Source organism: Mustela putorius, unplaced genomic scaffold, assembly GCF_011764305.1.
Source record: "Mustela putorius furo isolate JIRA1106 unplaced genomic scaffold, ASM1176430v1.1 tig00000095_pilon_pilon_pilon, whole genome shotgun sequence".
In the NCBI taxonomy this organism is placed as follows: domain Eukaryota; kingdom Metazoa; phylum Chordata; class Mammalia; order Carnivora; family Mustelidae; genus Mustela; species Mustela putorius.
The window spans coordinates 28,378,231-28,400,741 of record NW_025421280.1 but is presented as its reverse complement, the minus strand read 5'-3'; the positions used below and the strand labels follow the sequence as shown (position 1 = coordinate 28,400,741).

General features: G+C 52.5%; 1 protein-coding gene across 4 annotated transcripts in view; it reads right to left on the bottom strand.

Annotated features, from left to right (window-relative positions):
• Nucleotides 1-22,511, bottom strand: part of MED26 (mediator complex subunit 26) — a 52,093-nt gene that overhangs the window by 7,624 nt on the left and 21,958 nt on the right. The window contains exon 1 of one of the 4 annotated variants that reach the window (XM_045082180.1): nucleotides 15,077-16,344. The exons of 2 other annotated variants lie outside the window; for them this stretch is intronic. The gene's annotated coding sequence lies outside the window, so the exon portion shown is untranslated. Of the gene's footprint in view, nucleotides 1-10,296; nucleotides 11,083-15,076; nucleotides 16,345-22,511 lie in introns of those variants that run through there. One more of the 4 variants, XM_013060627.2, reaches the window with a different exon arrangement.

Below are 22,511 nucleotides of genomic sequence, written 5' to 3'. Positions count from 1 at the left end.
GTGTATATACTTAACACACACTTAAAAAAAAAAAAAAAAGCAAAACATGACTCTATGCCTTACTTTTTCTCACTAACATCAGAAACACCCAACACCACAGACCTCCTTAGCTCTTCCTTCCAGGATGGGCTCAGGGGAGGGAGGGCCCCACTGAGCAGTGCCGTGTCCCTCCTTTTCCACTTACTGTCACAAACAAGGCTGCAACGCTCAACTTTACTCGAGGCAAATCTGGGCTAACACACGAGCTGCTAGAGGGGCTCCTGGCACTGTGGCCATGAATGACTGTAGTGAGCCGCCAGGGAGGCCCCCCCCGTTCCACGCCCACTGCAGGAGAGGAAGGTGGGGAAGCCTGTTTCCCACATCCTTGCCAGTACTGATGCGCTGGTTTCCTCTGCTGCCAGAATGATCCCACAGGATCCCAAGCTGAGTGGCTCCAACACCATGCATGTATACATCAGTTAAGTTCCGGAGGGCAGGAGTGTGGTTTGGGTCCCCCCAGGCTGAGATCCAGGTGCAGGCATGCCGCCCTCCTTTCAGGAAGCTCTCGAGAGCGGTTTCTTACTCCTTCGGTGCTGAACGACTTAATCCTCCTTGCTGTAGCGAGGGCCCCCTTTTCCTGCTGGCCGGCTGTCACCTGAAGGCCATTTCCAGCTTCAGGAGGGCGCTGCATTCCCCAGCTCATGGCACCTCAGTCCACCTCCCAAGCCAGCAACAGGCCCAAGTCCTCCCACTGCACCTCTGAGCCAGCCAGGAAAGGGTCCGCTTCTAATGACGGGCTGCGGCTGGGTCCACCTGTGCCATGCAGGTCTGCACCCTCACTCACATGTGCACCCTCCTGCCATGTAAGGTACCACATGGCCAGCTTCCGGGGACTAGGATGTAGACATCCATGGGGGCTGGCTGTGACTCTGCCGACCATGTGGATTCCCAGCTTATCTGCCTTATTTCCAGCTGAAGGCAGCTGTCCCCTCCACCCGCCTCAGGTTCTCTGTCTTTTCTGAGTGTGAACTGCAGTGACCACAGAGCACGCCAGTGACCCTCACTGTGCCAGACAGAGCTCCCACAAGGCTGCCCCTCTGCCAGGGGGCCCAAGCCACCCCTTGGCAACAAAGGTCTCCCCTCACAGTGTTCTCATTCAGGGCTGTGCCCGCGAATGCACACATCTAGATGGCCCCCCAAATCTACCCCAAGCTATGCTGAAGGAAGGGGTCGGAGAGGAGACACTCTTCATCCTTCTTTCACATACCTTTGACGTGCCACGGACAGGGACTTGGCGCAAGAGGAGACCGCACAGTGAGGAGGCCAGTACCACAGGGACAGCAAGGCCACCCACTCCCTGTCCCCAGCCCTGGGATTCCAGCCCTGATGGGGTCCTGAGCCTGCCACATGGCCTGTCTCCACCCCAGTGACCTCACCCGGGTATATTTAGAGCCCTGGGACCCACACACTCCTGAACCACAGTCCCTGCAGAGCGAGCTCGGCAGCACAGACTGTCCTTGTCCTTGGGCAGACGCTGTCCCGCTGCCAGACAGGAGGGGGGAGGCAGAACACCTGGGCAACCCCGGAGGCTGGTAGCCAGCTAGCACCAGAGACCTGGCGCAGTTGGAGCCGCCCCTGGGAGCTGTGCCGGAGTGGGCAAGGGGACGTCTGCAGGCCCCGCCGTCCTGCCTGAGCAGCTCCCACACTTGAGGCCGTGTGCAGTCTGGCTTGGAGCAGGCTCTCCGGCTCCCAGCCCTGTGGAAAATGCTACCTCTGCCTAACCTCTTTCTGCCCTGGCTACCTGCAAGTTCAGTACTGTCCCGGGGGCTCAGTCCTCTGGCTCTGCCCCACCCTGAAGGGATGATGGTGAGGGCATGGAGCACTGAGTGGGAAGCACTACCTGGGCATTCCAAGTGCCGCCAGTCTCCTGAGGACCAGGAAGCGGACCCCGATAAATGCTCCAAGGAGTCTGGCCCTGTGCCCTGACGCTCACCACACCCGACAGGCAGGAGTCTGTGCAGCACCAGGCCCAGCCTGGCCTCTGGTCTCAGACCTAATATGCAGTGTCACCCCAGCCAGCCTGTGGCTCTGCCTGGGTTGGACACTCTAAGATGGAAGCTCCTGAACCAGCCTCCCCAACACACCCACCCACACAGAAGCAGCCAGGCCTCCTAGGATGAGATGTCCATCAGGAGGCTCCCAACCAGGTTCCAGGCCTGCAAAGCCCCAGTACGAGGCCCTCGGGCCAGGGAAGTCAGTGTCAAGTGGAAGGCAGACCAGGCATGCGTACAGAGAGGGCAGGACCCGAGTGGGCCTGTCCCAGGGTGTCCACAGCAGACGTCCTAGCACCTAGGGAGATGGTGACATGGCCCCAAAGCTCTGGAGGGGAGAGAGAGGACCAGAGTGAAGACAGTGGAATGAGCAAGGACACCCGGAGGAAAAGCAGATGGCGGGGAAGTGAGCAGGCTCCTACACGACCCGCCTTTCAGCTTCGGCCACTGTATGGGACCTAAACTGCTGCTGTGACACCCACAGACCACTTGTCTTCGGCCCGTCCTGGGTCCCTCCTGGCACCCGGCTGCAGGTGCCACAATCACAGCACAGACGCTGTTCTGTTCCTGTATAGGGAAGAAGCTTCTGGGCAGCCCCCGGCACTGCCCGCAGTGGGGGCCTTTGGGCACTTCTGGTGGCCAGAGTTCCGGGGCCACATACAAGCCTCCTGCTGTCAGGAGGAGCCAGGTGCATTGGCTATCTCCCTCAGGATTTGTTCTCAACAAGAACAAAACCAAGAATACCTCTCAAAACCAAAGGGTTTTCCCAAAAGGGACAGAACTCACAAATGAAGAATGCCTGAGCACCCAGAGTCTCTCATTTTCTCCATAGGGCTCCTTCAGTAGATGCAAGTTAATTTGTATATATGTAACAGTTAACAAAGCCAAATGTCACCTCCCCTTTCTACCAATGAGGATGTCCCATGTGAACCGCTCACCATCTCGGCCCACTTATTCTCTAGCGAACTGCCCTCTTTAGTGGAAGTAATTACTCACCTAGCCAAGGAGCCCGCAGGGTGGTGGTGTGCCCAAGGCAGCTGGGCACGGAGGTATCAGGAGAGGGGGAGGGCCACTCTGGAAGTGCAGGGAGCAGGCAGGGCCAGAAGACTCCTTAACTACCTCACTGAGCGCTTGCAGATCCTAGACTGGAGGCTCAAGGGCCATAATCACGTCCACTCCATAAGACAGGAAAGTCAGCATCACAGGGGCAGCTCCACCAGCCAGTGTCTCTGGCATCCCTAAACAAGGCACCTCCCAGCTCCGGGACAGGGAGAGAGAAAGCACATTCGTGCTCACACCTATGGGACACCCCAGGGATACATGCTCCTCACCACCAACCCCAGTTCCCAGGGCTTTTCTGGGGTCTTCCCACAACATGAGAACCAAGAGCAGGCACTAAGAAGCAGAAAGGCCTTTCCTCCTGGGGAGACCCTCAGCACAGGCTCAGTAGCTGCTCCAGCCAGGCTGGCTAACCAGCGGTATTTGCTGCACGGCAAGAAGGGGGCTGGATGCACACAGGAGGGGATGGCACCCGCAGAAGCAGCCTGAGCTAAGCCAGAGCGCGAGCGCACCACTCGCGCGGGAGGCTGGTGACATCCCGGTCTCCTCACTCTGCCAGGCCACGCAGGAGCAGCGAGGAGCCCTCCATGCACACTGCGCTCTGTGGGATCCACTAAAGGGGCACCGCTCACCCCCCAGCATTTCATGACCCGTTTCTCAATGTTCACTGGAGAAACGATAAACTTGGGTGTGGACAGCAGAAAGGGGATGGATGCAGCGATGCCGACTGGCTCTAAACTGATTTCTACTGAAGCTGGGGCACGGCTACATTATTCTCTCTACTTCTACGTTTGAAATTGGCCACAAATCGGGATGCCTGGGTGGCTTGGTCAGTTAAGCGTCTGCCTTCAGCTCGGGTCATGACTGAAGGGTCCTGGGATCGAACCCCGTGTCAGGCTCCCTGCTCAGCAGAGAGTCGGCTTCTCCTCTCCCTCTGCTTTTCCCCAGTTCGTGCCTGCTTTCTTGCTCTCAAATAAATAAAATCTTTCAAAAAAAAAAAGAAAAGAAAAGAAAAAAGAAAAAACTGGCCACAAATCTAAAGCGTTACAAAGTACACATATTTCCTCACATGGGGATGGGACACGACTGTCACTGGAGGTGGAATGAGATGGCCGCTGGTAGCCGCATGGAGGTGAAGTGAGGAAATCCCTGCTTTCCAGTCCCACACGGTGGCTTCTCCCTACACCATGTGGTACCTGCACGGGGAGGGAGGCCGAGGGCTGGTGGGATGCTGGCCTCCTCAACCTCTGATTCAAACTATAGGGCACCTTCTATTTGGTGCAACCTTTGGATTTTCTCACCGAGCGCCTTGCAAGTAGCTCAGATGCAGCTCAACAGACTCGGTGTAAAGACTGCCCACACCCCCGGCGGCGAAGGGGATCTGGGATCTGCTCTCTGAGGCGGGTCCGTGCCTCCTTGCACAGAGCCCACAGACATCTGGAACCCCGGCCATGCCTGATTCCTCATGCTTCTGAGACCAGCTCGTTGCCCTCAAATAGGGAGGATGCCTCAGGTCTAGGAGGGCACCCATCAAGATAGGGGCCAAACAGCTTCCTGAGGGGCTCTCCAGAGCTGGGGGTGGCTACACCCACGGAGAGGGCAGGTTCTGTGGCTGGGTTCCCAGAGTGCTGAGGCCAGGGAGGGAGAGCCAGCACCCAGGCTTCTGACATGACAATAAGCCCCAGGCCACACCAAAGCCCTTACCCGTCTTTGGAGGCTGGCATGTACGTGTTCACACATGCATGAGGTCAGAAGCCAGGGGAAGGTCGGTCAGAGTCTAGGGGCATCTCACAGTGGTCCCAGTTCAGGTCACCCCATCCGGGGAGGGTGAAACATGGTAAAGAGCAACAGTAACCCAGCAAAGGGACAGCCCACCAATTCCGCCCGGTGGCAGCCCTCTGAAGCCTAGTGACATCACTGGCTCCTCCAGAGTCCAGGACACTAGACCAGCTTCAGAAAACCTGCCTGCAACAGGGCACATGGAATCATTTTTAACACCAAACCCCAACGGAAAAAGCATTTTAACCGGCCCACATCACACATCTGAAAGTTGCTCTGTGAATCAGATCACTGGTCTGATCCTGGATCCGTGTTAAGAGCTGGGGCGAGCACAGTGGGGTACACCTGCCATCGACCAGCCCCCTCCTCCCCTATTTCCCCTAGGTAAATCCCAGGCCCTGAGTAATTACCACTCTGTGGGGGATTTCCAACTCCACGTGAAACAAGGAACCAAGACACTGAGCTGCAGAGTCCGTGAGGCCCGCTGCTCACTGTTCTTTCCTCCATACTTCAAGGGCTCCCGCCCTGCCTTAAATCCCCATTCTCTCAGGAATGAAGCTGGATGTGTGCAGCCATGCTGACACAGGGGAAACCCAGTGCTCCTTGAGGTCTGAGCACTGATGGGGCCCACGGTCAGTGAGCTGGGGCAGGCCCACCGCAGCCCGACTCTCACAGGGCCACCACCTGTTGGCTTCCTCCAGGGGCTAAGCTCTCTAACTTTCTGTCCTTGCAAGCCCACTTTACAGGTGAGGAAGCCGAGGGTCTGGGAAGGTCCTGGGGATCCAGGGCTCAGCACACAGCTAGAAGGTGGCAGAGAACAGTCTTACATTAGCCTGGCACAGGTCTGCTCATCACACACAGTCCAGCTGGTCCTTTACCAGGTGGGGCGAGATGCCACCTGGCTGGTGATGCTGGCACCCCGCCCACATACTCTTCCTGACCTGCCACAGCAGGTTAAGTGCACAGGTTACAGAGTTTCTTGAAGCCACAGAGGGCCTGTGGCTTTGTGCCCAGATTTCTGGGCTGCCTCTCCCTTCCCTCCAGGGCAGCCTCGAGCTAGGGAGACCCGCGCACATACCCACCACAGACGGGGCTTCGGTCCGCCCAGCACTCATCCTAAGCAAGAGGCCACTGGGTAAACAGCAACAGCGTAGCGGCGCACACCAAAAGTCTTCCTGCCTCTGATGAGCGGCACATGTGTTCCCAGGTGGGCGCCATTCTTTCTGTGGCTCAACCTGCTCTGGCGCAAGATGGCACAAGAAATGGCAGCCCCTGCCTCCCCCAGCGATCCTGGCTGAGCCCAGCCCGTGTCCCCCTGTCTCCCGAGAGGTCAGTGTGTCTTGAGCCTCCCTCTTGGCTCTGGAAGGTGCATCCTCCTGGCCCTGCTCTGCTTTGGCTGGTTCCACAGCCAGGCAGGAGCAAGAGGAAGCTCCCTCAGGTTGTCTGCATTCGGCCTGGCCGAGGTGCCTTCCGCTGCCAGGACCCCAGTGGGAGTCTCACACCCACAGGGTGAAATCTCACTCACACATGGCTTCTTAGAGGGAGAATGACACAGCTGGCGGGGAGGAGGCGGGCAGCAGTGAGTGCCATGTCCCAGCTGCAGCTGCCAAGCTCACCACTTGCAAAAGCACAAAAGCACTTCCTCATCAGAGGGGCCCATATGCTCCCTTGGAGCGTCCACAATTGGAGCAGGGCCACTGCCTGCATGGCCGTGTCACACTCACAGCCCACAGAGCACCTGGGGCCAGCTAGAGCACATAACTACAGCTGCAACTCGGCCCAGGGGACGGAAACCCCAGCCTGAGCCCCGGGAGCAGGCAGAGCAGGACCTATATCCCACAGCAGCAGCTGGAGCTCCCCATCAGCATGCAAACAGAAGCAGTACAAGCGAGCAGTGAGGCAGCCATCCATCCAGCTTGTCACCAAGAGGCTAACAGATACGGAGGGGGACATGGAGGAGAGGAACACGGGAGGGGAAGAGGCAGCACTCCCCCTGCATCCCCAGCTCCCAAACTCTCCCTCTCTCCCTCCTGCTTTTTATCACAGCAGCTCTTCCCAACAGAACTATGTACTTAAACTTTCCTGAACTCAGAGTCAGGTCAACAGCACACACACAGTTCTCATTATAATCCAGCCCCTTCTGAGAGCACAAGAGCTCTCAATATGTCATCTGTGAGCTGGTTCATTCCTGCACTGATACAACTATAAAGTCAGAAAGCCGGGCAGAGCATTTTCTTTTCTGCCACACATGCTCCCAGAAGGGCTGGCTAGCAGAGCATCTGATGACAGCACTCGTGGTCAGGTCAGGGTTTCCCCCTCCCATCCTCACACTCCTGTAGGAACAGCCAGTAAGAACACCAGCTGTGCAAGACAGAAGGGCCTAATGCCAATGGGAGGGGCACACACAGTGCTTGACCCACATGCATGCAGAATATAGGCAATCCAAAGAGAGAACTGGCCAGCTTTTTAGGAACTGATACGGACCAACCTCTGAGGGACTGTGAAGTAAAATACAGATTGACAGTGCATTCCTGTGCCCCCAAGTCAAACACCCAGTGGTGGGGCTGGACAGAGAAGGGCCAGGAAGTGGACCTGTCAAAGAAACAGTGGGGCCCAACCTAGCCCTCTAATGCTGTCCAACTAAGACTTAAGCAAGACCAGCCACTAATCAGCCCAGTTCCTCCTCCAAGAGAGGGGAAGCCCGGGCGGAATGTTGGGAAAATCACAGATCATCTCTGTAGATCCTGAATAGCACGCTGACCACCATCTTGAGAGACTCTGTGCTCATGGGGGCCAGGTCAGGTGGGCACTGCAAGTTCACCAGCAGCCTGCTCTGTGGTCACTAAGAGCCCTTGAGGCACTGCAGTGCCCAGCATGGAGCCAGCCTCCAGTCCGCCAACCTGCGCTGCTGTAAGATCCTGGGAGCCAAGGATATTCCAGAATTCCCCTCAACAAGTCACCAAATGCTTTCTGAGCACCTACTGCAGGCCTGGAGTACACAGGAAGGCATGTATGGCCCAGTCCTGAGGGATGGGTGGAGATGGCCAAAGGCAAGGACAGACACAATATAGGGGGTACATCAAAACTGAGGCTCAGCTGAGCTGCCGGGAACCCTGGTACAAGCAGCCCAGAACCATGGCAACATCCAGAAAGCTCTTTTAGAAGAGAAGGATTACAGGGTACGGAACCAAAGACACACCCCTTCTCGGAGGGAACACAAGCCGAGAACTGGCCCCACTCCCGAGGCTGCCATGCGACACGGGGTAAAATCCAGGGCGCCCCTGATAAGCAGCAAGAATATGTTACTGACAGGTAAATGACGTGCAGGGTCTGGCAGCCCTCACTGTCCTGAGCACTCCCACGGGGTCACCACAAACCTTCTGAGTTGGGTGGACATGAAAAGAGCAAAAGAACTGCCAGAACCTAGGTGTGGGCCGCAGTCATTTGGCAAGTCTCAGGGTTCAAAGTATCAAGGAACTGTCTCCCTTTTAAATGAGAACCTGACAGATAGACAAATTCACCAGGCCCTAAACGTAGTTAAGGATGGGTGTGCCTGTCCTACACAGGGTGAAGGCCTCCTGCTAGGCCATGATCTCCATACTGAGTGTTCCAGGGCCTAAAGCTCCAGAGATCAGCAGATGGCTCGGAGCCCACCCACCCAGCCCATTCAACTGTTCCCTCGGCCACTAAGTGGGAGGATGGACAGAGGCTTCCTACAGGCTCCTGCAAGGGGAAAAAGAGACACACAGGAACACCCAGAATGCTGCCTGGCACACCGTAAGCGCCCAGAAAGGAGTCGCCTCCTACACCTGGGAGGGATCAGGCCCGAGGCCACCCCTCCCCTCACCTGCTGCCCTGCAACTCAAGGGCTGTGTGTGGAGCTGGAGGAACCACAGTGGGCACAGGGACTTTCTCAGTGGGCATTCCTGTAACGGGCGCTGCCATGGAGAGAACCAAGGACACACTCACAGAGCCGGAAGTAGAGTGTACATTCTGTGTCAAACGTCGTGTAAGGATAGACACTCATACCCCACGAACCAACAACTCCACTCTGAGGTACATAACAACAGTCACACAAACACCCGTGCATGGAGAACATATTCAGAACAGCGCCAACTAAAAACCACCTGAAAGGCCATCACCAGCATCATGGGTGACTAAATCATGCTCTATCCATTCAGCATGGAATGAACAAAACATCAGAGATAAATCTCAAAACAGCATCTGGTGATAAAGCCAGGCACTAAAGAATACATTCTGTATTGGAGCGAAAGCTCACGAGCAGGTCAGACTTCTCAGTGATGACTGAAGTCAGGGCAAACTGGGGGTGGCGAGCTGCTAGGAGAGGGAGCAAGAGCAGCTTCTGGGGAAATGCTCTATTCCTTGCCCTGGATGGCAGGCGGTGGGGGTGGGGGGGCACTCAGGCATGTTCACTTCATAAGCATTCCATAAAATGTAACACTCACAACTTGTGCACTTTTCTGGATGAGGCCATCCTGTCCCAGAAACAGATGCCAGAGCCACTGGGGTTGAAGAGGACGAGACAGTGGTGAGGCACTGCGGCTCCCACACAGTGGCACAGACCCTCTCAGGGTCCCACAGAGAGGGCTGCATAAGGCCAGGCTATCTCCAAGACAAGCAGCACGCGCTGTGCTTCAAAGCTCACAGGGAAACATGCCCACACACTCCTACCCTGTCAGGTCTGGGAGGAGGTGGGTGTTCTGTAGGTTCTAAGGAAAATGAGCTCAACAGCTCAGTGTCCTCAAGAAGATGTAAGCTCCAAACTTCCTGGAGAGGCAGGCAGGCAGTACCCACTGCCTGGCCAGCACTGTGCTGGGCATCTGTCCCTTACCATACCACAGTCTCTTCTGAGACCACAGATCCCCACAGGAGGTATTATGCTGTTTCTCCAGCATGGAAACCAGGGCACCCATTAAACATCTGGCCACAGGTTCACTACTGACCTAAGCTGCTAATCTTGCGCAGTCGGCCCATGCCTGACTCCACGCAACAGGCCATTAACAAGTCCTACTGGTGACCTGGGCAGAAACAGCTGGCTTGAAGGAGGGCAACAGAACAATTAGAATAAGGAAAATCTTCATGCCTAACCCAGGAAAGAAGCTATCATAAGAAAAGGAGACTAGAAATTAAAGTGGGGGAGAAAGATAACATTTGAAAAATCAATGTAATTTGTCTTATTATGAAGGCTGAAAATGAAAAAAGCCTTATGAGTGTTCCAAAAGATAGAGAAAAAATGTTTGACAGAACTGGGCATTTCTTCCTGATAAAAACTTTCAGCAAACTAGGAATAGAAGAGAACCTCCGTGGCCTGCTAAGTGCTTCAACAATGCCCACAGCTGACATCATACTTGATGGTAAATGGTTCCATGTTTCCCCCTCACATGTGCCGGAAAGGATAGGTGCTTACCACTTGTAGTCAGTCTTGTCAGGAGGCTCCAGGCAATGCTATAAGGCAAGAAAAAGGTGGGCGTGGGGCATCCAGATTGGAAAAAAGGAAGTAAAACTGTATTCACAAACAACAGTATAGTCGCTGCAGAAAATCATATAATGCCTATTTTTAAAAAGCTACCAGAATAAATGAGTTCAGCAAGGTGGCAGGATACAAGCTCATTGGAAATCTGACTATTTCTATATGCAGGCAACAAATACTCAGAAAATGAAATTAAAAAAAAAAAACCCAACTCCATTTATAATAGCAATTAAAAATATTAAGTACTTACGGATACGTTTGACAAAAGATTTGAAAAGGTCAACAATGAAATGTGCAACACTGAAAGTGCAAAACATGACTGAGAAAAATTAAAAGAGGCATCAATTAATGGAGAGATATGCCGAATAAATGGATTGGAAGAGTCAATAATAGTGTTAAATTTCTCCCCCAGACTGATCTATATAGCTTCAGAGCAATCCCAATGAAAATTCTGGCAGGTTCTTTCAGAGAAATTGACAAGTTGTTATAAAATGTGTAATGAGTCACACATAGGCCCTAGAATAGCCAACAAACTTGGAAAAAAAGAAAACCAGAGTATTATAATCAAGACAATCTGGTATTAGAGTAAAGACAGATAAACAGATCAATGGAATAGAAGAGAGTCCATTATAGACACACACATTCATGGTCAACTGATTCCTAAAGGTGTTGAGGCAATTCAATCAGGAATGAATAATCTTTCAACAAATAGTGCTAGAATAATTGGACAGCCATATGCAAACAACAAGAAACAAAATCCTTGACTTCTGCCTCACAAAATACACAAATATTAACACCAGATAGATCATAAACCTAAATGTAAGAATTAGTTAAAACTATAGACCATCTAGAAGAAAACACAGGAGGAAAACCTTAGTGACCTTGAGTTTGGGAAAGACTAAAAATAGGAGAGAAAAAGAACAAAATTTAGAAAAACATAAAATTGGATTTCATCAAAATTGAAAATCTTTGCTCTTTAAAACGTGACACTTATGGGAAAAAAAGGCAAGCCACAGAAAGAAAATATATATGAATCATATATCTAAGAGTGGACTTGCATTGAGAATACATTAAAAAACTCTTCAACTCAATGATTAGGCAAGGAATCCAAGGGAAAATAATGGGGAAAATGGTCTGAAGGATATTCAAATCTTTCATCAAAGAAGAGAGAGATGCACAGCAAATAAACATATCAAGAGATGCAGAGCATTATTAGTCACTAGGAAAATGCTTACAACCAACATGAAATATCACTACATACATATTAAAATGGCCAAAATTAAAAAGACTGACCATACCAAGTGCCGGCCAAGATGTGGAGCAAAAGGAATTCTCACTCACTGCTGATGGGAATATAACACAGTATAATCACCTTGGAAGACTATTTTGGCAGATTCTTAACCTGAAAGTCCATCAACACATGGGATGATAAATGAATCATAGTATATCCATGAAATGGAACTAAAACTCAGCAACAAAGAAGAATGAACTTCTGATACACATAACATGCATGAAATCTGAAAATAAATAGGCTGAATGAGAGAAGAGCTCAGGCCAAAATAAAACAACAACAACAAAAATAGTACATAGTGTGTGATTTCACAAAATTCTAGAAAAGACAAGCAAATTCTACAGTGACAGAAAGCAGATCAGCAGTTGCCTGGGGACTGGGTTAGGCCTGGAGGGAAGATTACAGAGGGGCAAAAAGAAACTTCTGGAAATGACGTGTATGTTTATTAGCCTGACTCTGGTGAGGGTCTCTCACTGTACACTTTCTTGTGCGTAGCTTACTCCATGGTGATTAGACCAGAGCTGTAAACAACTGTGAGGCCGACCATACATGCACATGCGACAAGAGCCCAGGAAGGAAGGGCTGGTACTCAGGGATTAGGACACTTCTTTGTTGCAGGGGAGGCGTCAGACCCTCACCTGGGCTCAGCCCACCTGGGAGCAGAGGATAACACCGAAAGTTCCTTCTCCCCTCAGTAAAATGAAGAGGACAGTCGTGCCTCGGCATCCCAGCAGTATCATAAAGACGGAACAACAAATTCAATGTTGCATGTAAAAGTTCTGGCACCCACCGCAACAGCGTGCACCCACCCTCCTGACAGGAAAACAGCTTCCACGCGTCTGAGAGCTGCTTTTCCCTCCTAGATCTGCATATTTTCTCCAACCGGACGTCAGCTCCTGTGACCGAATGTCTGAAATCCTGACTTGCCCTCCAGACAGCTGAGCTAGACCTTTACTACTCTCAAGTGTGACCTGGGGCTCAGTAGCCCTGGGGTCACTGGAGCTGCGTGGATGGGCACAATCTGGGTCCAGCCCAGTCCTCCCAGACCAGAGATGCATTTGAACAAGCCCCTGAGAAGATTCACGCACAGAGAGATAGAGGACGGAACCATCCTTCCCAAGGCAGAAGGTTCTGCTTGGCACCTCATGCCCAGCCCATTCAGGTCCTCCCAACAATAATGCCACTGACAGCACTGGCATTGTGCTTTCCAGAGCAGAACACTCTTCCAATCCTGACGACAACCCTAAATTTGGACAAGGATGTGATATGCCCGCATCCCCGTATCTGCAGGCCAGACAGGTCACTGTCCCTGTGGTGGGCTGCAGAATCCACAGAGCCCACCTCGCACATCCCACGCCAACCCCAGAGACAGCCCTGCCCAGAGGCAGTGTGACAGGGTCCAGATGAACCACACGGAACGGAAGGACAGTGAATGGCCAGGCTGAGGGGAGGAGAGAATGTGTCACCACCAGCCAGCAGTGGGGCCCGTTGTCAGAGACGATGGCACGCGGCAAGTGTAGGCTGGGGGGCCGCAGACCCCTGTGCACAGGTAGTCCCCCTCAGCGAACATCAGCAAATCCTACCACACATGCCCCTTCTAAACAGGAGCCCCAAAGCAGCAAACCATACCCACTCGCCCCACAGGACACATGGAACGTGTCACCACCAGCACCACAATCTGTGGCAGTCCCCACTATCCCCAAGCGCTGCCAGCGCTCAGACCTCATCCACTCCCAGAGCTCCTACCCCAAAAGGCACCTCCCCTCTTCTAAACCACAAAGCCAGCCGGGAAGGTTGGGAGGAAGCAGTTGATTTGGCTCCTGGTCACAAGTGGCCTCGGTAGCTGTGGTGACTCTGAACTGTGCCCTCATCCTCCGCCAGCAACCTTCCAGGTTTCTGAAATAATTCTGTTTTAGCTCTAACAAGGAGCAAGTAGCTTCTGTGGCCTGGGCTGATGACCAACTGCAACATCGTGACGTTTTCTAAGGTTGCACTTTTCAGACACCTTCCAGGTTGCAGTCAACTGCCTTCCCTACCACTGCCTTGGAGGAACATACCAGTTTCAAAAGTTAGCAGCCGTGGGGTGCCTGGGTGGCTCAGTGGGTTAAGCCTCTGCCTTCGGCTCAGGTCATGATCTCAGGGTCCTGGGATGGAGCCCCACATCAGGCTCTCTGCTCAGCGGGGAGCCTGCTTCCCCCTCTCTCTCTGCCTGCCTCACTGCCTACTTGTGATCTCTATCTGTCAAATAAATAAATAAAATCTTAAAAAAAAAAAAAAAAAAAGTTAGCAGCCATGAGAACATCACCAAACCCTCAGTTCTGAAAACACAAGTCACCTAAAATAAAAATTCACACACACCTCACTCTCACAGCTGAACCCCTCACAGGACCCGACCAGTCAGCCCACGCCAACCTCGTGCTGCCTCTGCCGCAGCTTCCCACCCATCCAAACTTGACCTACTGCCAGGTCCTACTATCCTCGGTCAAGAGGCACCATGTTTATTCCAATATTACAAGTATCTCGAAGGTCTCTTTCTGGGGCAAGTCGGAATCTGCTGCCACCAAGCTGGGGGTCCAGAAAGCAAACATGCCTTGTCCCATTTCTAGCTGTCACCTGCACTAGCCACCCACCTCCTGAACTCTCAGTGGTCTTCACACATCCTACAAAGAACAGGGCAAAAGGCACCATTGTCTGGGAATGGGGTAGGGGTTTGGGGGAGGGTGGCAGGGAGAGGGAAAGCCAAGGCAAGAGCAGGAGGCTGGCTGTTCTTGTCCCCTGAGGCTGTGGCTGGGGTGGCACACTTTGTTACGCCTTCAGGCAAACATATTTGCTCAGCAGGACACTCCATGGTTTTGGGAAGAGTCTTTCATTTTCAATGCACTGACCTGGAAGTACTATAACCACAAATATTTTCTCCAACTTACCTTCTTGGCAACCCTGAAATTATTCCGCAAAGGGCTACATAAGGAAGAAGAAGAGAAGCCATGTGAGGTTTTGCAAAGCCAGACATAAAAAGAACATGGAAACCAAACATCACAATCCACCACGGCAAATGGGGACATCAGTGACAGCATTATCTGCGAGGTGGCAGCCTTCCGTGGCATGGCAGATGAGTGGAAGGTTGCTGGCGGAGGATGAGGGCACAGTTCAGAGTCACCACAGCTACCGAGGCCACTTGCGACCAGGAGCCAAATCAACTGCTTCCTCCCAACCTTCCCGGCTGGAGGGCTCAAAGGGGGAAGCCTCACCACCCAGCAACGGCCCACAGGGCTGAAATGCACTCCCGTGGCACTTCCTGTCTCACTCCAAACTACCTGCCTCTCACAGGAGGGGAAGCGGCAGCAAAATGACCATAGGCCAGGAGTCTGCCCCACGGCTGAGTGTTGGCTGGCAAAGCCCTGCAGTGAGCCTCAAGGTCTTGTTTACCAAGGTCCAAGGCAGGCAAGGTCTCAGCTGGGCTCCTCAGAAGCACCACGGCCGCTTTTCCTTGTCTCAAATGCGTGCAAAGAACACTGAGCAGCTCTGGGAACAGAGAGGATTTCGCTTCTCACTGGATTTCCATCTACACGTCATTCGCTAACGTTGCTTCCTCAATATCTTAAACCTGTTTTTTGACGTGTGGTCTTGAGTCTGTTTCTTCCCCTTTTCATCCTCATCGTACTGTTGGGTAACCAAACACAGTCAGCCACAGCAAGAAAAAGGCAGTAGTGCAAGCAGGGGGAGGAAACAGAAGGCAGGATTTTACTACAACCTTCGAGAACATTAAAAAGGATCTCTACCTGTCACTGCACCATAACGGCTCTGCCTGGGTGACCGGTCACCAAAGCCCAAAGCCAAGGAGCCGTCAGCCTGGCCTCCTCTCATCTCTCACTCTAGTTCTTCCAGGCAGCCCCTCCGCAGCTTCCTCGCCCTCCACCCCGCCATCCCTGAGCCCCAACCCCACAGCCTTTCCTTCCGTCTCCACTCTCAGGGATTCCCGGACAGTCCCAATTCAGGCAGCTCCAAATCTGCACTGCAAGCCCAGGTGCCGCCTCTGGGCCCCATGCGCCCACCCGACAGCTTTCTTCCGCATCTCCAAGGTACTCAGCGTGCCCATGGGCCACTGGCCAACGCCCCTGCCCCACAACTGACTCTGCTCCTGCAAGGCTAGGTTCTGGGAGCAGCGGCACGGGCGGAGGAGGGGAGCTGGAAGCCCATTAGCCAGCCCCCTCTACCTTCCCTCAGGGCAGGCACTGCACCTCCAAACCAACCCACCCACACTAACCCCTAAGTGTGTCTTCCTTATACTCTCATTTCAAGCCCCAGATACAGTGGTCCTGAGCCCACCTCTTTAAGCCAGCTGAGGCAGGTGCTGTCTGAGCCCGCCTGCATCTGGCTCCATAACCTTTCACGTCCAGTCTCCTCAACCTCTTTGGTTTTCCTCTCCTCTGAGAGCACCTTCCGAGTCCCCATCACATGTGTGTCCTTGAACTCCCAACAGCCCAAGAGGTAGATACCAACATGGTTCAGGTCTGACCCCAAAGGCCAAACTGCAGCACTGTCTCCCTGAGCCCCTGGCACTCCCATGACCCACACCATGGCAACATTTCTGTGAGTGACTTTCCCATGCTTGTCCCAAGCAAGTGACAATTATGCAGTTGAAACTGCATTATAGATGCTATTTTCTCTTTTCATTTAACCCTTACTTCCTCCTACATAACTTTTTTTTTTTAAGATTTCATTTATTCATTTGACAGACATCACAAGTAGGCAGAGAAGCAGGCAGAGAGAGAGGAGGAAGCAGGTTCCCGGCTGAACAGAGAGCCTGATGCGGGGCTCGATCCCAGGACCCTGAGATCATGACCTAAGCCGAAGGCAGAGGCTTTAACCCACTGAGCAACCCAGGCATCCCTCTCCTATATAATCTTTATAAAGCTCATGTTCAACAGCTCAATGTTACATCGATGCATCATAATTCCCTTGACCTTCTCCAACTGCTGGACACATCATCTCCTTTTGGGTTCTCCTACTGTAATCAACGTTCAAGCGAACATCTTCACACATGCAACTTCCTTCTCTCATTTTTTTCCTTAGAAATAAACTCCCAGGTATTAAAATTTGTTCCAAGGGTCCAAATACTTCAATGCCAACTGGTATTGTCCCAACTGTTTCTGAACCTCAGCTTACACATTGCAATGACCCCATTGCCAAGGGGAGGAAGAAAGCAAAGGGTCCCAGAGATGTGGGCCCACCTGCCTGGCAAAGCAGCACACAGGCTGTCAGGGCTGCTAACCTGCTCTTGCCATCTCTCCACAGACTCTGCTGAGTATGGCTGTGTGTCTCCAGATGCGACTAACTGCAGGGGAAGGAAAGAGGACCCAGTGCAGGCAATCCTCTAGGTCTGGCACTAAAGCCACCTCCTTGCACAGACATAGAGAACTGGACTCTCCCCCCCCCCCAGCTGCTGGGGAGACAGACACATTATCAATGAAACTATTACTCTACCCAGGTAGACAATGACATACCTGCACAGACGTGATGGCACAGATCTGGGGACAACCCTGGGAATCTGGACAGGCCAGGAGGCTTGAAGTCAAAGTGACAAGAGTAGATCTCGGCCCACCCTGACATCACCTTCTTGTACCCCTCCAATAGGATCTGGTGTGGGATTTCTAGAGACTGGGTGTCTTGGGCAAAGTGAGGCCCTGAACAGGGTATGACAGCTCACTGTCCCTTCCTGTCTACCCACCATCTCAGCCTGTGACCCTTGTGTGGCACACCATGCTACAAGCCCAAACCTGAAAACAACCGGCCATGAACTGAACCAGCCTAAGGCAATGCAGATTCAAACCCCACAAGAGGATGGAAACCCACCACGCGGTCTGCATCGGTACACCGCGCACCAAGAGGCTGGTCCTTTCGTGCCCACATGATGGAGAGTGTCAGAGGTAACAAGCACCCCCAGACCCATGAAAACAGCAAGCATAAGCCCTTGAGCACATCCACCAGACATCACCCAGATGGTGGCAGCATCTGGCTCCCCACTGTCCAGGAGCTCTGGGTACTTTCAGGAACTGCATACTACAGGTGAGCCAGAGCCTGGAAAGACAACCCCCAGACGCCATGCCTGTCTTTGTGCCCAGAACTACCAGCTGGTGACCACAATCTCTATTCAGAGCAGCCTCGAAGGCTCATTTCACAGATGAGGAGACAGAGGCTCAGAGAAGTAGAAGAACTTGCCCAAGGCCAGATGAGGTGAAGCAAGATCTAAACCTCACCCAGCTGACTCCAAAACCAAGGGCTCTCGCTGGTGCTGCTACCCTATATACTGCATCCTGGTGTAACAAATTCTCTAACCTTTCTACTTTTTTTGTTGTTGTTGTTTTGGCCAAACTTTTTTTTAGTATTCTGTAGTTGCTTAACACACACTTAAATGGTCTTATTGGGGGGAGGGGAAAGGGGAGGTTCTTGTAGATTCCCAAGGAAATGTCAGAAAGGCAAAATATGGCCAGCATTATCCATTTGGTTTTTTGGGTTTACTGGGTGAATAGCACTTTCCTTACATAAGCATCTGATCTCAGGTTTTTCATACTGAGAACATTGAGATTTCAGTTTGAAGACCCTCTGAAATCCTACAAGTAGCATACCCCGACCACCCTCTAACAGCTAGCTTGTTTGTATAGGCAGAAGGATTCACCTCTCCATTTTAGATGGCTAGATGTTTGTGGAAGGTCTAACCTTTCTACTTTTTAAAGTCTGTCTTGGCAACTTATTTCTTTGGAAGCAAGAAGTCGACTTCCCGCTGTTGTTTAATGTCCATATATTTATGATTAGAAATTGGAAGCAACCAGCTAAGACAATCATGAGTACGCAAGCAATAGGACAAGTTCCTTTTCAGAAAGTGACACCGGAAAACACTAGAGAAAACACACTGAAACTGCCTCCCCTCGGTCTGCCCTCTCCCACCTGACTCCATGGGCTACTTGGGACCTTGCAGCCATGGTCTGTCCCATAGTCCTGCAGTGTCACCACATGGCCTCTTTCTGGGACTGTTTTCAAGCTGCCTCCTTGGAGCAACCAGACCCCAGGCCCATACCAGACCCAGGCCAATCCAAACACAATCTATCCCCTTTGATCTAGGTCCCATGTGGGATCTGGGGACACAATGGTAAGGGGGCCCTGCCTGCCTCACAGTCTTCATTAATTCAGCAGCACCCGCTGACAGCACAACCCACACTAGAACCCTTGTTTTTCTCTCTCCCAACACAGCAAATAAAATTCACAAAACTTGTTACCGCTGAGAATTCACATCAACAATTAACATCCTCTGCACACCTTCTGAATTGTGCAAGTTGCATGGCACAACAGTCCCAGGCTCCTGGGCTGTTCCAGAGCTAGGCCCCTAGCTTGGCACCCTGCAGCCCCATGGGTCCGCAGACCCCAGGCCACCTGCAACATAAATGATGAACACGACATCACTTCCGACACCGGCACATCAGGCTTGCCTAGCTATGCTGATCATCTGTAATAAGCACTAGGATTAACTAGAAAGGAGAAAATGTGCTAAGATGACAAAACATATCAGATAGAACTACTTCTATCGGATAGTAGAGCAGTAGCTGAAACTCAGGACACTGTTGATGAACAGAAATCTTAATAACTGCAATAAACAAACAGAGGTAATAAAAAAATAGAGTACATCAACTGCGACAACAACTGATACCAAATCCTGGGTCTCACTCAAACTTCTGGAGCCCCACACACATCCCTAGAGAGCTCCTGGAAGGGGTCTGTGCCCCTCTGAACCCTGCAGCAGGAAGCTGCCCTGGAGAGAGATTACTAGTCAGGCCAGGGTTCCAACTGCCACTTGAAGGTCTGCCCTTTACACTTTTCCCACTTCACTCTTGTCCTGAACAACAGTACCTGGGCTTTGGGAAGCAGGTTATATTTTTCCTAGTACCACTACAATAAATGCACAGCTATCAAAATAAAACATGTTCACCTCCAACAAACCCATAAAGCCCTTCTCCATGGTGGGCAATACTGCCTCCATCCCCAGCCCACAGCCTCTGCTTTATTTACTGGTGGCCTCATCAGCTCACAGATGAGCTTGAGTCTCTGTCCCCTGAAAACAGATGCAACGCATATCACAAAAAAGACTGGAAATACGATGCAAAGTATCTCTCGGCCCTGCGGAAGCAGAAGAGTGGGACTGCAGCAGCCAGGGGAGGGAAGAGAAAGACCATGCTCATACTGAACACTTTTTCTAACCCTGAACCCATTAAGGTGAGGAGAGCCAGAGAAGAACCATTCAGACAACGCTGCACTTCTGCTTCTGCCAAACTCCTGCCCGGGGGATCTTCTCGGTCCTCCCTGTTTCACGAGGACTTTGGACGGGGCCTCCTCAGGCATGGGAGGCATTCATCTGATCTCCACTCAGTGGCTGCTATGTGCCAGATTCTGGGTGGGAACTGTCCTCAAGCCGCCCTGGCTCGAACAGTCCATCCTGGTGGAGGAGACAGGTGAGTGTAGCAGCAGCAGGGCTCCGGGGAAGGCCTGCAGGTCTTTCACGAGCATGAGGCTCGGGAGGGAAGAGTGGGGCGGTGGGGGTGCAGAGCCATAGGCATGCACAGACATGGAATAGGGCGAGATAGGGAGGACTGTGAGGCCAGGAGAAAGAGGCAGGAAGAAGCCTACTGGGCCAGACATTGGTTTGGGAAAACCAAGCTCAGCCTGCCTTGTAGAAGCTGGAGTGCCTTCAAGGGTGTGCAGTAGAGGGGAATGAGTTGCAGTTCCCATCACCACTGAAGAGTGTTCTGAGCACATCTGAGTCCCCTGGCTGAAGTCCCTACTGCCCATCCGTGTCCAAGGCCTCACCAACATGTTGCTGGCACTGCCCTCTCCCCCTCTCAGCCTTGGGCTGGAACTGGGGTTCTGCTGTAGCAACCTGCCATGGGGCAGGGTCAGTCCCCCCAGGCCTCATCTGTGTCCTGGGGGGACAATGCCATCCAGCTCACAGGTGCTCTGAGAACTAACTGCACTGTGTGCAAAACTCACGCCCTGGGGCCCTATGCGGGAGTCTCTCCACCAAAGGGCACTAACCACCACTTGCAAAGGGGCACCAGTGCTGCTTCTGCCTCCCTCTTGGCATAACAGTGAATTCCAAACAGGCTGAGGGAAGGAACAGCAGATATACCCTACCTCCCCTTTGCTGATCTCTGACCAATGCCCCTTGCTCCTGGAACTGGATCTGGCCTCACAATCGTCTTTAACCCAGAGCTCAGGGCAGATAGACCTATGAGCACTGGGGTGCAGGGGTAGCCTGGCCTATCCTCTTGGGTTATACCCAGCAATCTCCCACTCCCCTAACCTGAGTTCCTCTAACAGCACCTCTGCCAACAACACCCAAAGGGGACCCTGCCTCTCTGAGTGTCTGGTCGAGACTCTGAGACACACAAACACTCAAAACCACACATGCCGCCCCCCACACACACACCCACCAGACCCCAGAGGCCCTGTCAAGAAGTCTTGGCCCAGCTTTTTAAAGCCTGATCAGCTCCCCAGGTTTCTTGCTTCCAAGGCCTCCTTCTCACTGTAACTCTGATAGTGCTCCCCCACCAAGCATGAGGCAGTCTCTGGGTCCCCCTCCCCCTGCCAGTCTGTCACTCCCAATGATAAGCCTACAGGCAGGCGCTGCTTAAAGTGGGAGCTTTGCCTGGAAGATGTACTATGAAGGGCCTCAATAAGGCAAATTAGGCAATTAGGCACTACTTGATTAAGAAATTCTTACTACACACAAAAAAACTAAAAGTAAAAGTAAAAAAAAAAAAAAGAAAAAGAAAAAGAAGAAGAAAGAAAGAAAGAAAACAAATTCTTACACATAGCTCTATAAATTATTGTCCAAACGGGTCAGGCTCTATCAGTCCCTTTTCACGAAGAGGAAGTTAAGGCACAACAAGGTCGCCTATTCCACCGAGGTCACACAACTGGGTTTGGGGCCCCTGAAGCCCCGCAACCAAAACCTGGCTCTTCACCACAGGCTCCACCGCCTCTCCCAGAAAGACACACAGATAAAGCACAGCGCGGCCTTGAAGGCACTCCCCGTGTGGCTGGGCCAGTGGGCAGGCTGGGCTGCGGGGCGCTCAGGGTATTCTGAGGCCTCCAAGGAGCAGGATGGAGGAAGGGCTCTCTGAGGAGACCTGGAGAGTGAGCCGCAGTCTGTAGGCCAGACCAGGAAGGTGAGGGCTTGTCAAGTTGGGAGCAAAGGGCCAGGGGCACACAGTAGCACAAGCACAGAGAACACCAGATGGGAAGGAGAGGGGGCCATGGCAGGTCACATAATGGACCTAGCCCATGCTCAGAGCAGCAAGCAACACGGTCAGAACCGACTGCAGTTTTAAATCGCTGGATCCGGCCGTCTGACAGAGAGCTCAGAGCTGAACCAGAGAGAAAATCTGTAGGTGTGGGCCAGCCCCCTGGAGTGAGATGGTGACAGGCAAGATGGGGTGGATGTGAGATGAAGGGGACAGTGAGGCAGGACCCAGGGGCTTGGGGCTTATCTGAAGAGAGGGACAGGGCAGGAAGGGAGGGCCTGCAGCTTGATGCCAGGGAACTACTTTGGCACTGTCGCAGTGACAGGTGTCCCTTAGCTCGATCACTGCCCGAGGTTCTGAGCACAGACTGCTCATGGGTCAGCACGTTTCACCTACCCTGAGATGCACCGGTGTATCACCAACCACTAAGAGACAAATGGTGCCAACTGGAAAACATGGCCTGACCCCAGAAACATTAAAATGTGACTGAAAGGTTCACACCTTACTCCTCATACCCTGAGTGCCCAGAGGCGGGCAGAGGTACGCCATCTCCCTCACACCCAACATAA